The sequence below is a fragment of the Acomys minous genome, assembly GCF_964271855.1.
Source record: "Acomys minous genome assembly, chromosome: 9".
In the NCBI taxonomy this organism is placed as follows: domain Eukaryota; kingdom Metazoa; phylum Chordata; class Mammalia; order Rodentia; family Muridae; genus Acomys; species Acomys minous.
The window spans coordinates 121800965-121816123 of NC_140490.1; positions in this window are offsets into that span (position 1 = coordinate 121800965).

Below are 15159 nucleotides of genomic sequence, written 5' to 3' on the forward strand. Positions count from 1 at the left end.
ACATCTTATGTCATGGATATATGATCACCTATGTTCATTTTCTTCCAATTCACAATAGTTAAGAAATTTAAAACGCTTGATTATTCTTTAAATTTCAAATGGATAATGAAATAAACACTTTCCTCCTCAAGCTGATACTGATGGATATTTTATCATAGCAAAAGAAAGCAAATTAGTACATAAGAGTCACTTAGTGTTTTTCCCCACAGTAATTTTAATGCCATTAGTTCCAACAACTACTTAGATAGAATGTTCATATTTTGAAAGTAGTCTGAATGGCTGTCTAGTTTGCAAAGTTGTCTTGTGTTGTTTATTTGTGTATTGAAAGATTTCAAAATGATAGCAAAGCTATTGTAAGTTATTAGTAGCTTTATTTTTACATGTAGTTACATTTTGTCAGATAAAATTTGAAGAATTCAATTTTTGACAATACAGTTTAATTCAGCTAATTAAATGCTATTAATTAAATGTATAGTAAAAAAGAGTCTAGAATTATCTGGCAGTAATATTGCAGCTAATGTTATAAATACTGTAATGTCTTGAACCTATGGGAACCTATGGGAAGCAATATTTCCTGTTCTCTTCTATTTTACAAATGCATTAACAAATCAGATGGAAAAAATAGAGACAGAAAAGTTAGAAATCCAGTGGTCTTTTTTTTAAGACAACTGTAAATGTCACAAAAATATGTATATATGTGCAATCTCACTATTAAAGATAGGTTTATAAATTTAGTATTCATAATAAACTATCAGCAATCCCATAAACTAATAGGCATATTAATATTTTCAAAGAGCTTGTAATTTCAAATTTAAATACACTGTCATTTGTGTTTTATGTGTAAATAAAACTGAGAAAAATAAATGCTTTTATTACAAAAATATATACAATGTGAATAAATTTTTAAAAAATCAAAGCAGTATATTGATAACTACATATGGCTTAAGAGATATTATGCTGATTTTTATTAATTTAAAGTCAGGTGTTAAAACGGTGAACTATGCCCATAAGTGATGGACATGTTCAAAATTATAATCATCGTTATAATTGGTTACAGTAAAGGTGAGTTCCCCTGACATGTGGAAGCTAGGAGTTTTGCGCAGTTCAGTAAAATAAGGAAATTAGTAAATAAATAAATAAATATATATATATATAAATAAAACACCAATAAACAACAGCATATTAGTACATTAAAAGCAGTGTTTCAAACAATGTTATTTCAAAGCAATTCCAACTATATTGCTTTTATATTTGGTTGCTTTAAAATTATTCGCAATATTTTAAGAAACGTATATTTCATTTGACGGAAAGTTCTACATACCGGAAAATTATTCTTACTCATAGAAATGACATTTTAGTTTCAACCTGCCAGGTGAATTTTATTAGTATGTCATTAATCACTGCCATAGATGTGACACATGCGGGAAATGACTTAGTGGAGTTTTGAACATTCACATATAACAGAAAAAAGTTCCTTGTTCATTTCTCTCTGTGGTCAGTGAAATATATTTCAATAAGTAATACTACAGGCATATGTTTGATTTAGCCAGTAATTATCATTATAATTTCAGAATATTACTAGTTTACTTTGTTCAATAAAATGACATTACTCCATTGACAATTATTAAATATACCATAGCTAATTTTTAAAAATAGTTATTGTTCCTTACATAGTATTATAATATTAAATATTTAAAATGTAGTTTACTTTTATTTTATTGTGATTATTAATATTTCTCAACTACATCTATTCTAATAGAGAAAATTTCTTCTCATGGATATGGTAAGTGCTTATATTAAATTCTATTTGATAATAATATTTATATGGTTAACTTCTTTGTAATTTTATGTTTTCACAAATAAATGCAAAGATATAGTTGTTTTTTACACATTTTACTGTGATTGTTATGATTACCAATGACTAGGTAACCCAATATTACATTCCCAGCTCCATGACTTATCAATGAAGTTGTAAATAAAATAATAAAAAACAAAACAAGACAACTTACTTGATACTGAGAGATTATGTGCATTAACCAAGCATTCCCAAATAAACAATTGAGTTTATATGTGGTAATAGTATTATGTTAGATACATTGAAGAAAATGCTGGCAAATAATATAGACTCTAACCTCTACTTTGAAATGTTGTTTACTCCTAAAGGGGGAAGGGGATTATCAAATAGAAGTTTAGTATTGATCTTAATTTTAGTGATACATTATTAATTTTAAACACTACATGCATTTAACTATATGCAAGGGTTTTGCATATTTTATTTACTCGCTTCTTACCAAATACAGGCATTGAGAAATACAAATTCTACCATTATTAAAAATGTTTTAATAATAATTTGAGGATTTCGTATAAAATTTGATCACATTTCTATATACCCCAAACTCCCACCTTTCCCTCCCTACCCACAGAACTTTGAGTTACCTCCTCCCCTCACTCCACAGAACCCAGTTTACCTGTGACTGGATGTTTTTATCTGGAGACACTGGATTTTTTAAACTCAACTATTTTATTAATAACTTAGCTTTGGCCATTGCACTGAGCAGGTTTAGTTCTCTTTTAGAGCCACAAAATTTTAAATTCACAATTTAAAAATCAGTTATATCTAAGGAGCCCAGGTATCTGAACTGATATTTGTCTTCCTTGCTTATTTTCCACAGCCCACCTGATATTTAAAGTTTCTTAAATTTACTATTGTTTTCTTTGGTCTTTTTGCATTGTTATGCAGTATGATTCACTATGACCAATTAGAGTTTATTGATGAATCTATCAGGTCTTGGGTCTCAGGATCGTCATCTTTCTTTTTAATACTATTGTGTTTTAAAAACTATTCTGGAATTATTATGGGTTGATCGAGGCCCAGGTGTACCTGCTCAAACTACTGCACTAACCAAGGACAATACAATAGTAAACATCGAACCCCTATTCTGATCTACCCAATAGACAGGACATTCTCCACAGTTATGTGGAGAGTGGGGACTGACTCTGACATGAACTCTGGTGCTCCATATTTGACCACTCCCCCTTGGTGGGGAGGCCTGGTAGCACTCAGAGAAAGAATAAGCAGGCTACCAAGATGAGAGACTTGACAGCCTATGACCATATAGCGGGGGAAGAGGTCCCCCTTGGTCATAGACCCAGGGGAGGGGAATAGGGTGAAAGCGGGAGGGAGGGAGCAATGGGAGGATACACGTGATGGGATAACAATTTAGTTGTAATCTGAATAAATTAATAAAAATAAAATAAGAAATTAAAAAAAGAAACAGAAAAATCTATTCTGTACTATTTATTATCATTTAAAAATTTTAATATTTTTATTACTAATTCATAATTTTGTATGTTAAGTTATTTTATATATATATACAGTACTAACAACAACAACAACAACAACAAAAACAAAACCAGGACATCCTTGTTGTATTTCCCCAGCATTTAGTCTGGTCTTTTGACTTCATCATCTTATTACTTTTACCCTTATATGTCTTTTAATGTCTGACAGTTTCTTAGTCTTGCCTTGCTTTTCATGACCTTAACATTTGAAGCCAAGGAGTCAGGCAATTTCTATTTTTAAAAAATCTCTTAATTTGGCTTTCCCTAATCTTTTCTCATTATTTGTCTGGCTGTAGGTTTTTTGAGACTAATATCACAGAGATAAATGCCCTTTTCATCACATTATGTGAAACGTTGTCTGATATTGACCTGAGCTTTGACTGGTAACACTATCTGCAGTTTTTCCAACATAAGAATGGTCAAGATTTTATTAATTTAAAACACTGTTGCTTCAAAGTTTTGCACTTATTCTATGAGTTGATTTTTTTTTTACATACCTGCAAATGCTTTATAAAAATATTTAATTGTGTTGGAAATTATGTAATACTTGTTTTGTTTTTCATTTATATTGGGTGAGGTTTTGCCATATGAAATATTTTGTTTCCCCTGCCCCAGATCCATGTTGCAAAGACTATTTTTTTCCTTTTACTTATTTATGGGCTGTCAATGACAATGTATAACATTGCTTAGCTGAAGTCTTCGGCCAGCTCTTCCCAATTCAACTGTGATGTGTTGTGAGGCTTGCAATCCTGTCTCTTTTCCTTCATTCCCATCTGCTCACTATTCATAAAACGTCTCTCCTTCCCACACCTTTCAGAGAGGGTCACTTTTCCAAAAGTCATCTTAAATTTTAATCATTCTTATCAAACTTAAAAACATCTCATTCCCAACATATAATGGGATCCTGGAGTTGGTTCTGGTATATTGACTTTATTTTCCTAAGCGATTTGCAATTTTCAGTTTTCTGTATAGCATTGTTATGACATAAGCTCGAGTAATTTTTTCCTTCCCCTTGCTGTTCACTGCGGCATTTTTTTGTAAGATGTACCAGAGGACTCAGATATAGAAGCCAGCCATTGTAAGCTTTCTTATTTATCACCACTCTTTCTTTCCTAACAATAGGCAATCTTGAGAGGACAGAGAAGTATTATATTAAAAATAATGACAATGTGTTCTGGCTTTTCAAGACAGTAATTATGAAGACAATAACTTAAACACAGACTTTAAGGAGCAAATTCAGAGAACCCAGTCTGATTTAATCCTGACTGTTTTTTTAATATTTCAAATATAAATCCTTAATACACTATACTGATTCTTTTCCATCAACATTCTTTATTAGTCAGCATTTGTTTGGAGGTTTACTGTCATGATTCAAAAGCTAGTCATAAGAATTGTTAATAAAAACCGTGTATCCACCTTGTAGTTCAATTTTCAGGTCACCACATTATCAGGTTCTATTGAAGTAGATTAATTTGTGCAATTTCGGCCTTTATTTCTTCATACCTCATGTTCTAAAAATGGGCTTATTGTAAGAAACTCCTAAGTTTAACAAAACTATTATTTGGAAGGAGATTATCCCTTTCTCTGTTTGCCTTTAATCTCATACCTAAAATTGTGTAGTCAATGGCCATTAAAATGTCCTAGAAAAAAACACTCTGCTGCTTTGATACACTTGATAAGAAAGCATCAAGACCTGATTTCCAAACACGCAATGAGCTAGTTCAAGAGTACTTGTAGTTCATTAATTACTGTTTCTGTTAACTATGAAAAATGTTTTTTAACTTGGGGAGTGCAATGTATTTCATTACTAGTTATGCATTTACATTCAAACAGCATATTTGCAGTTCCTTTTCCATTTATTCAACAAATATAAACTTAGTATCTGTTCCATTTACTACAGAAAATATCATGGAAAAGCCAGTACTGGAGGATGCAGGAGCAATGAACCTGTAATTTTAATGCATGCAGTTTTAGAAGCAATATGAAAAAATATTTAAGAGAAAAAGGATTTTCTAAGAGCTTAATGTATATGATATTCACATATTTTTACTTGAAAAGTATGTTCATTTAATGTAGATTGGGCACACTTACATACATTAGTGCCCATCTGTCTGACTTTCTGTTTCCTACTAGTATATCATATAGTCACAACTATAATAGTTTTGCTATGTAAAGAGTGAATAGCAAGGAAGAAGGAACCTGTTACTCAATGAACTAAAAGAATGAAGAGCAAAGGCACTAAAATTTCCTAGGTCTCCTAAAAGATGAGTCATCAACTCTGGGGCATGATCAGTGCACAGCAATCCCCGCATGCAAGGGTAGATGGGACAAAAGGGTCCCGAGACAAATCTGCACGATGCATCTGGACACAAGACATCTCAGTCGAATGAAAGTTGGCTGAGGTATGAGTACAAAGAGAAACAGGACATTTGCACATATGACAGTGTCAGTTTTACAGGTTGTATCACATTGGTGGGCATTATTTTGCAAACAGTGCAGAGTTTTATGCCACACACAGAGAATAATATAGGATATGATCATGAGTAGAAATTTTACTATATTTTGAAACATACATTTGAGTTAGCATATAAAAAAGAAATCGCTATTAGTGAAGCCATCCAAAGAGATAAAACACCTTCAACAAATATGTCAGAAAAAAGTATAGAAACCACTTTTTAAAGCATTTTAAGAATATTTTAAGCATCACAATTAATATATCTATATATTATGATTATGTATACATATAAAGTGAGAGGTGTGCCACAGGGTGAAGCAAAGGTTAGAGTACAATTTAGTGTGCTCAGTTCTCCCCTTGCACCCTTGAGTGGGTTTCAGCAAGCAAAATCAAGTGGCCAGGCTTGTGCAGCAAGCACCTGCTGAGTCATATTGCTGGTCCTCTTTGTTTGTTTCTTTGATTTTGGTTTTGAGACAAGGCTTCTCTGAAGAGCTTTGGCTGCCCTGCCCTCATTTTTTAGAGTAGGCTGGCCTCAAACTCAAAGAGATCTGCCTGCCTCTGATCCCTAAGACTTTTTTTTTTTAATATTGTAGCTTTAACAGCAATGAAAGACAAGCCTTCCAGCAAAGAGCACAACTGAAGAAAAAAGGATCAGAACCATGACTTACATGTATGTAATTTGCTCCTGTAATTCTGTAATACTACAATCTACAAATTCTGTGATTTGATACAAATTCTATTCATATTTGAAGAATATATTCATTAAATATATATCTCAAAATTATATACAACATGAATTTTCAGCATGTGTGCATAGTTGGTATATTGGAAATTATTCTTTTTTATGTGAAAAAAAGTTAGGAAACATTTATCTTCTCTTGAAATAAAATGACAGCTGCTAAGAATGAGAAGTCAGTGGTGCTTACGTGAACTCACAGAGACGTTAGCAGCATGCACAGGGCCCACACAGCTACAAGCCAAATGGGATCCAAGCACTGAGAGAAAAGAGTGGACAGGAGCTCCAATCACTAAGCAAGATGCTGCCTCCAATTAACATTTGCTTTTAGGAAAAAAGCAGTTTTCTTCAATAGAGTCTCATTGAGTATATTGAGCATAATTAATGTTAGGGTTTTATGTAATGAAATAATAAGTTAAATCAAAAGTAACGAGTAGAAAGAACTCATTTGAGTGGTGACCATTTAGCAATGAGAAACAGAAAATATTTCAAATAATTATCACTATTAGCCTACCCCAAAGATGTGAATAACATAAGCACAGAAACAGTATTGCTTAACATAAAATTATGCAAAAAAGAAACCCATTGAACAATACATATTATACATGCTTATAAATTATGTATCATAATCACTACTGTCCTTCTGTATAACACGTACTGTGTTTCTCATTTTATTTTCAATACATCAAAATTGATTTCTTACACAATTTTTATCCATGTTGACCTAATTCATGGAGATCCTTAAAAACATGAGTTTTTAGGACGCTCTGGTTCCTTCATAACACTATGATGGGCGGATCTGGGCCCAGGAGTCCTGCTCAAACAATGGCACCAGCCAAGAACAATACGTGCAGTAAACTTCAAACCCCTACCCAGATCTTGCCAAGGGACAGGACGTTCTCCACAGAGAGTGGGGACTGACTTTCCCATGAACTCTGGTGCCCCATATATGGATGGAGAGACCTGGGTGGCACTCAGAGGAAGGACAGCAGGTTACCAAGAAGAGACTTGATGCCCTATGAGCATATACAGGGGGAGGAGGTCCCCCTCAGTCACAGTCATAGGGTAGGGGAGAAAGGGGAAAATGGGAGGGAGGGAAGAATGGGAGGATACAAGGGATGGGATAACAATTTAGATATAATATGAATAAATTAATAAAATGTATTAAAGAAACAAAAAACACGAGTTTTGATTGGTTGTTTGATTTTTGTTGTATCTTTCTTACTTGTAGATTCTTCTTTAATTCAATAGATATATTAGCTTTCACTTGCTTCTTAGAGGCAGAGAATTGTTTTTCAGAGCTTACAAAACTATGAAATAAATGGAAATTTGGCATAAAAACTACTTGCAATAATGAGATAAAAGATGCTAATTTAAGGGAATTAAAAAGGAACTCATTGCCCATCTCGTTTCTTTATATTGTTTGAGAAAATAACATATTAGCTATTTTGGCACACAGCAGCCTTCCTACAGAGTACCCTTCAATTTTTTTTCATTCAGGGAGGCATTTTCCTGTAAGAGATTCTGACGGGAAAGTAACAATTGAGGTTTTACATCTTGAAACTTTTGTTGTTTACTTGTAAATAAGAATGGCAAATACAGGCTGTCAGACTCATTATGTCAAGTAAATTGTTGAAGATGGAAACTGGAAAGGGACTCAGCATTTGATGTTATATACTGCATAGGCTACATTCTTTTTGGTCATGACAGAAAAAGGAAGCAGTACACGGTGCTGATATCCAAGACCCAGGAAACCTAGACGCAGTGGGACTGCGTCTGTATCACAAACAAAAACGTTGAAGTGAACCTAACTAAGGAGACCCCTTCCCTGCAGAGGGTGAGGTTTGAGTGTCCTTATGGTAACTACTGGTAGGTGACAGTGTTCTATACTGAAGCTAGTAATAAAGTCGGCCCTGTGGTACCTGTCGCCCGCGTATGACTTTCTCTAAGCTAATGTTAGATAGGCATTCTATTTCCACATCTTTCATTAATTGTAGAAAAGAAAAATATTGATTAGATTTCTATAGATTCAGCTAATTTTTCGTAAGTGTAAGTGGTAAAATAAATCTGTTGTTTAATAGGTATATTTTTAGTACGACGGCCCTGTATCATTTTCCTCAAAGAAATGTAATTATGTGATAGACTTCATTTGGACTGTGAAATAGATAAGGAACTATCTTGTTCCCACAGGAGACCATCAAGGATGGCAGATCTGGACCCAAGAGCGCCCTTACAGACTGTTTCACCAATCAAGTTCAGTGCATGCAGTAAACTTAGACCCCCTGTTCAGATCTAGCTAATGGACTGCTCATTCTTCATGGTTGTGGGGAGAGCTGAGACTGCCTCTGAAATGAACTCTGGTACCCATGATTTGATCATTTATTCTTGGTGGGGAGGCCTGGCAGGACACACAGAGGAAAGGGAAGCAGACTCTCCAGATGAACTCTGATATGCTGTGGCCACATCGTGGGGAGGAGGTCCCCTCTGTCAGAGGTCTAGGGGAGGGGAATAGGGCAAAAGAGGGAGGGAGGGCAGGAATGGGAAAAATACAAGTGAGGTGCTAACATTCAGGCTGTAATCTGAATAAATTCTAATACATTTTAAAAATTTTAAGTTGTTTTGACTTTTTCCTTTTTTTTACCTAGTACCTTTTAAAATATATTTTATTAATTTATTCATATTATATCTAAATTATTATTCCATTCCTTGTATCCTCCCATTCTTCCCTCCCTCCCATTTTCCCCTTACTCCCCTCCCCTATGAATGTGACTGAAGGGGTCCTCCTCCCCCTGTATATGCTCATAGGGTATCAAGTCTTATTTTGGTAACCTGCTATCCTTCCTCTGAGTGCCACCAGACCTCCCCCTCCAGGGGACGTGGCCAAATATGGGGAACCAGAGTTCGTGTAAAAGTCAGACCCCACTTTTCACTCAACTATCGAGAATGTCCTGTCCATTGGCTAGATCTGGGTATGGGTTTGAAGTTTACTGCACGTATTGTCCTTGGTTGGTGCCATAGTTTGAGCAGGACCCCTGGGCCCAGATCTGCCCATCATAATGTTCTTCTTGTAGGTTTTTAGAACCCTCTGGAGCCTTCTATTTCCCCATTCTCCCATGCTTCTCTCACCTAGAGACCCAATAGGATGGCCTCCCCTCTGACTCACTTTCCTGGTAAGTGAAGACTTTCATGGGACATGCCCCTTGGGCTAGTGTCCTGATATAAGTGAGTATATACCATTTGAGTCTTTCTGCTTCTGGGTTAACTCACTCAGTATGATCATTTCTAGTTCAATCCATGAACTTTTTTCTTATGTGTGTTTTATAACAAGTTATTTTTGTGAGATAATATTAAGGAATATTATTCTGAAATATAACGTACTGCTAAATATATGACGCATGAGCTATCTTCTGATTTTTTTTTCTGTACCTGATGTAATAAATCAGGGTCCAGCTCGATGACTCAGGAAGTAAGGGAGCTTATTGACAAGACTGATAACCTGACCTGAGTCCCATCTTCAGAATCCAGATGGTAGAAAGACAGAATCAACACTCCAGAGTTTTCTGACTTCTACAAAGGAATGGTACACAAACATGTGCCTCTCCCCTATAACGCACATAATGTAAACAAGAATTAAATCAATAATGTTCCAGCAAATTTCTACATGTTTTTAGGATTCTTCTCAGCACTCTGCTGACACCAATACAACTATTAGTTCACTCTTACCCTTGGCCAGGGACTGGTTGTAGTGGTTGTAAACAGGTTTCTGTTTTGATCCCATGTGTGCGTGGTGAAACAGACTTGTGTGAGGGTGTACAGTGTTTGTCTGCTGAAAGCAGATGTGTGAGAGGACACGTGGTGTTTTTCTACTAAAATAGAAACTGCTTCTTTTGGGGGCATGGTCTTTGACAACTGATAAACATCCTAGTACGGATTCTGAGAGGAGTCTAAAACCAGAGGCTTGCTTTTTGTTTGTTTGTTTGGTTTTGGTTTTGGTTTTGGCATTGCTTTCTATCTTTTGGCAGTTCATCGCTCTGCTTTGAGATGCTTCTGGAAAGAAATGTTCCAGCGAATGCTTTGAGGGTCTGGGTTCCAACTCCAGCTGCTGAAGTTGCAGTCGCCTTTGTGTATAGCTCATTTGCTGTTCAACAGGTCTGCTGATACCCTGATGACAAAGAATGGAATCAGTCCAAGGAACTGAGTCTAAAAAGATGTCCTTCTCTTGTTTCCCTTAACCTCTTTCCTCTCCTATCTAGGGTAGGTGGGTTATAAGGAAGGTATACACATTAAAGAACCCTAAATAAAGGATGTTTGAAAAAAATTCGAAGCCTACCACTGATTTTCAGGTATAATGTGCAGTTTCAGTAGTTAATAGGAAGGTGACAAAGTAAACTAGACCAAGCAATTTTGTAACTGCTTTATGTTTATTCCTAGACCAAACAGGCAACTCTGGGAAGCATTGCTCATTCACAAGCCTCTGGAAAAGACAAGCCAAAATTTTCATTTCATTTGTTTTGTACTTGACATGGATTTCACTGTTTGGTGATTTCAAAAATCCCATGACATAAAATTAAAATCAAGTATCTATAATTATTAACCATCATTTCATATTTATTAAATTCAGATCTTACCCACAAAGTAATGATCTTATTTGGAAAATGGTGCAGTTGCTAAGAGATATACATAAGTAACAGAGTAGATTTTATTTACTGTTTTCTACATAAAAATGTGTTTGTACCCATCTAGTAAAATACACAGTCTGAAAATCTTTAGCTTTTACTTAGTATCATGACAAAATTAGATAAAAGATAATTAAGACTAGTAACAAAAATGTAAAGTACTAAGAGTTTAATGTAAAATCAATTTTAGAAGAAAGAGTCATAACATAGATGTAGCATCATATGCAAAGTGGGAATACAATATGTCACAAAATGTCTTGAGTTTGTATTTTTAAAAAGTAAGAAAGGCATCTGGTGCTTGCTCTGGAAATTGGGAATAATTCTACATCAAGACCCAGACATGCAACTCCTGGGAATATACCCTAAAGATGCTCCCCCATACAACAAGGACATTTGCTCAACTAGGCTCATAGCAGCTTTATTCCTAGTAGCCAGAAACTGGAAACAACTTAGATGTCCATCAACTGAAGAATGGATGAAAGAAACTGGTACATTTGCACAATGGAATACTATTCAGCTATTAAAAGCAAGGACAGCTTGAGATTTGAAGGCAAATGGATGGAACTAAAAAAGATCATCCTGAGTGAGGTAATTCAGACACAGAAAGTCACACATGCTATATACTCACTCATAATCAGATTTTAGCCACATAATACAGGATAACTACACTACAATACAGAGACTCAAACGTCAACCAAGGACCATGTATGATGTGGACCTAGATGCTCTGCTCAGATGAAGTAGCATAGTCTCCTTGTGGGTCCCACAATGCAGAGAGTAGGGACTGCTATAGACATGCACTCTGGCCACTAAACTTACCCCTGGCAGAATGGCCTTGCCAGGCTACAGAGGAAGAGGTTACAGGTACTACAGATGAGACTTAATAGGCTGAGATCAGATCTTAGCAGAAGAGATCTCCCTTTTCTGAGGACTAGGGGAGGGTAGTAGGGGAGGGAGAGGGATTGGGAGAGAATGAAAGAGGGGGCTACAACCAGAGTGTGAAGAATTTAAACTTCAGAACAAGCAGGTAAGTTATATTGTTCGTCCCATTATGTGGAAATAGCTCTGAGACTGGCTGAGACATGATTGTCTAGGCATAGACAATGCTTCTTTTTGCCTGCAGAACCCCTATGAATTATTGTTAGATGCCATTCCTTCTATGGCATGAATCAAGATTTACAGATGTCTTTTTTTCAGCTCACCTTACACATTTAGAATTTTAGGACTGTATAATACTTGTGAGAAATTGCATGTTTTCAGAACTAAAGAACAGGACACTGACATTGGATCAGACATGACAGGATTCATTCCTCTCAGCATGCTGGACACTGGCATCCTGTGTCCTTTGTGTTCCAGCACCAACTGCTTCAATTGCTGTTCCTCATCAGAACACGACAGCTCCCAGGACACTTTCAAAGAAAGGCTCCAATCCCAATTGGTCCAGCACTTCAGACTGTCCCACACAGGACTCTAAATAAGCCTAGAATTTATCAACATTTAGGAACTAGACCATGAATGCTATTCCTAGCTTGTTTAGCCATTTCCCCACTTTTATTTGGGCCTCTCCGAAGGTATTATTTGTCCCAAATCAATCAGAAGAAATTGTAAGAGAATGACAGCCTATTTCCTTTAAAGGGGAATAAGTAGGTTTTTTGGTTGCTTTATTGGGCTATAGAGGGTTATTTTCAATGAGAGTTGGTTGCAAGTTATTATTGGTCTTATTTAGAGAGAAAACAAGATTGGACTCAGGCATGTATCTCTTTTCTTTTATCTTCCATTCTTAGGTTTGGAAATAGGAGTTGAAAAGCAAGATGAGGGAATATAGAAATATATAGGGAAGATAGAACAAAATTAGATGAGCATATCTACTCCTCAATTTAATACTTCAATAGTCACTTACAAGGTTATTTTAATTCACTGGTATAGAATTTTATATATAGATACAAAATAAGTTTAATTTTGGATTCAGTGGTGTAGAATCCAATGTAAGATTATTCTTTACAAACATTATATGTATTTTTACTCTAATATGAGGTATTGTACCCACATAACTCAATTATAATTCAAGGTTTACTTCCAATACTTTGAAAGGGCTATTGTAGGCTGTTGAGGATAAATAAGTTATACATGTTAATTTTTAGTTGATCAAATCATGGTTATATCAATTACTAGTCTATTTTTAATCACAAGATTATACATTTTAGGTGCAACAGATAGATATGCTTTTATAGAAAGATAAGGTAAAATAGTTAGATAAGGTCTTTAAAAACCTCAGCGACACACTGAATATGGCATTTTAACATGATTTTATTTTAAAAATTCACTGACAGTGAGACAGGTTAACTCCTAGCAACACCCTGTCTACCTCAAAAAGGATGATGTGCATCAAAGAACCTCCTAATAAAGATGGCTTCAAATATGGCAAACAAGCCATTGGGCAAAATGTCCTAGTTTTTTTTATTTTATTAATTTATTCATATTACATCTCAATGGCTATCCCATCCCTTGTATCCTCCCATTCCTCCCTCCTTCCCATTTTCCCCTTACTCCCCTCCCCTATGACTGTGACTGAGGGGGACTTCCTCCCCCTCTATATGCTCATAGGGTACCAAGTAGGCTACCAAAGTGTCCTAGTTTCTACCACAGACAGAATTCTGCCTAAAAAAGGGCAAGATTGGATGTAGGTAGAGTCAATGACCAAATTTTGTCAAGACAGGGTAAGCAAGTCCTCAATAATTCTTGTGGCACAAATATGTCTGTCAGATATATTGGGCCAGAAAGATGAAGATGATGTGCGAATGTTATGGAGAGTTTTGGGTGACTGCTCAGGTAGCAAACTGTCTCTGTCATCTTCTCATTTGGAAAACTATGAACCTGCACTCCCTGTATATTCAGGTAATCAATTTTATTCCTTCTCAAGTCTGATCGGGTTGAAGACCAGATAGTTTAGTTTTACAATTAAACTTAGTTGTTTAGGGGTTAAGAAATTTTTAGGTCTATACAGATGTTTTAAATTGATAATGACAAGATATGATAGATATTGATTTACGTCAAAATTTTAGATGCACCAAGATAGGAAAGATGTTTTCTTAAAGGCTGGCAAATACAAATAAGCCAAGACAGTATGTATGTAACATTTATAAAATTCCTTAATGTGTCATGGTTCTTCCTGCCATAAGTAGTTTATTGTATGTGTCTGTAAGAATATAAATATATATATGTAAAAAATATTTCATAAAAGAAAGTAAGAAAGGCTCCATAAAGTTAAAGTTGTCCACAAAACATAAAGGGGAGGTTAGTTGTCAAGGAGACAGAAATTAAATCTATAATTAAATGTTCTTGGAGGTTCTGGAAGGTTATTTAAATAAAGGAAAATTTCATTTTATCTTCCTGTGAAGAAAGATAAAATGACTTTTAAAACCAACTCTTTTGTGAAAACAGCAGTTATGCTAAGCAATTTAATGATTTTTAAACGAAGTTAAAATTATAATACCTCATTAGATACAATCAATTTATCTGTTGGTCTCATGACAGAAAAAAAGAGAGGAGTTAAGAGAAAGATATTCTGTTGCATGGAAAGAGAATCCTTCAGTGATATCAGCAAAGGATTGTGAAGAATAAACTTAATACTGAATAAATAAACAAATATTGGCATTCATTTAATTTTACAGAAATGGGTTACCCTTTACATTACCTTATAAAGCTAATTTCCATTTTGTTATGTGTTTTTCTATGTTTTCTACTTGCAAGTTAGCAAATTAAAATTAAGATTTACTGGTAGACAATGACCAAAACTTAGGAAACATTCTCCACTGTCTTTCTTACAAACTCCAAAAAGGTGTTCTTTCCTCAAATAGTTGTTTAAACTTCTGTGATTTTTTTAAGGAAAAGATGAAGTTTTCCTATGTCATCTTTAAAAAAAATATCAAGCACAACATATATTATTGGCC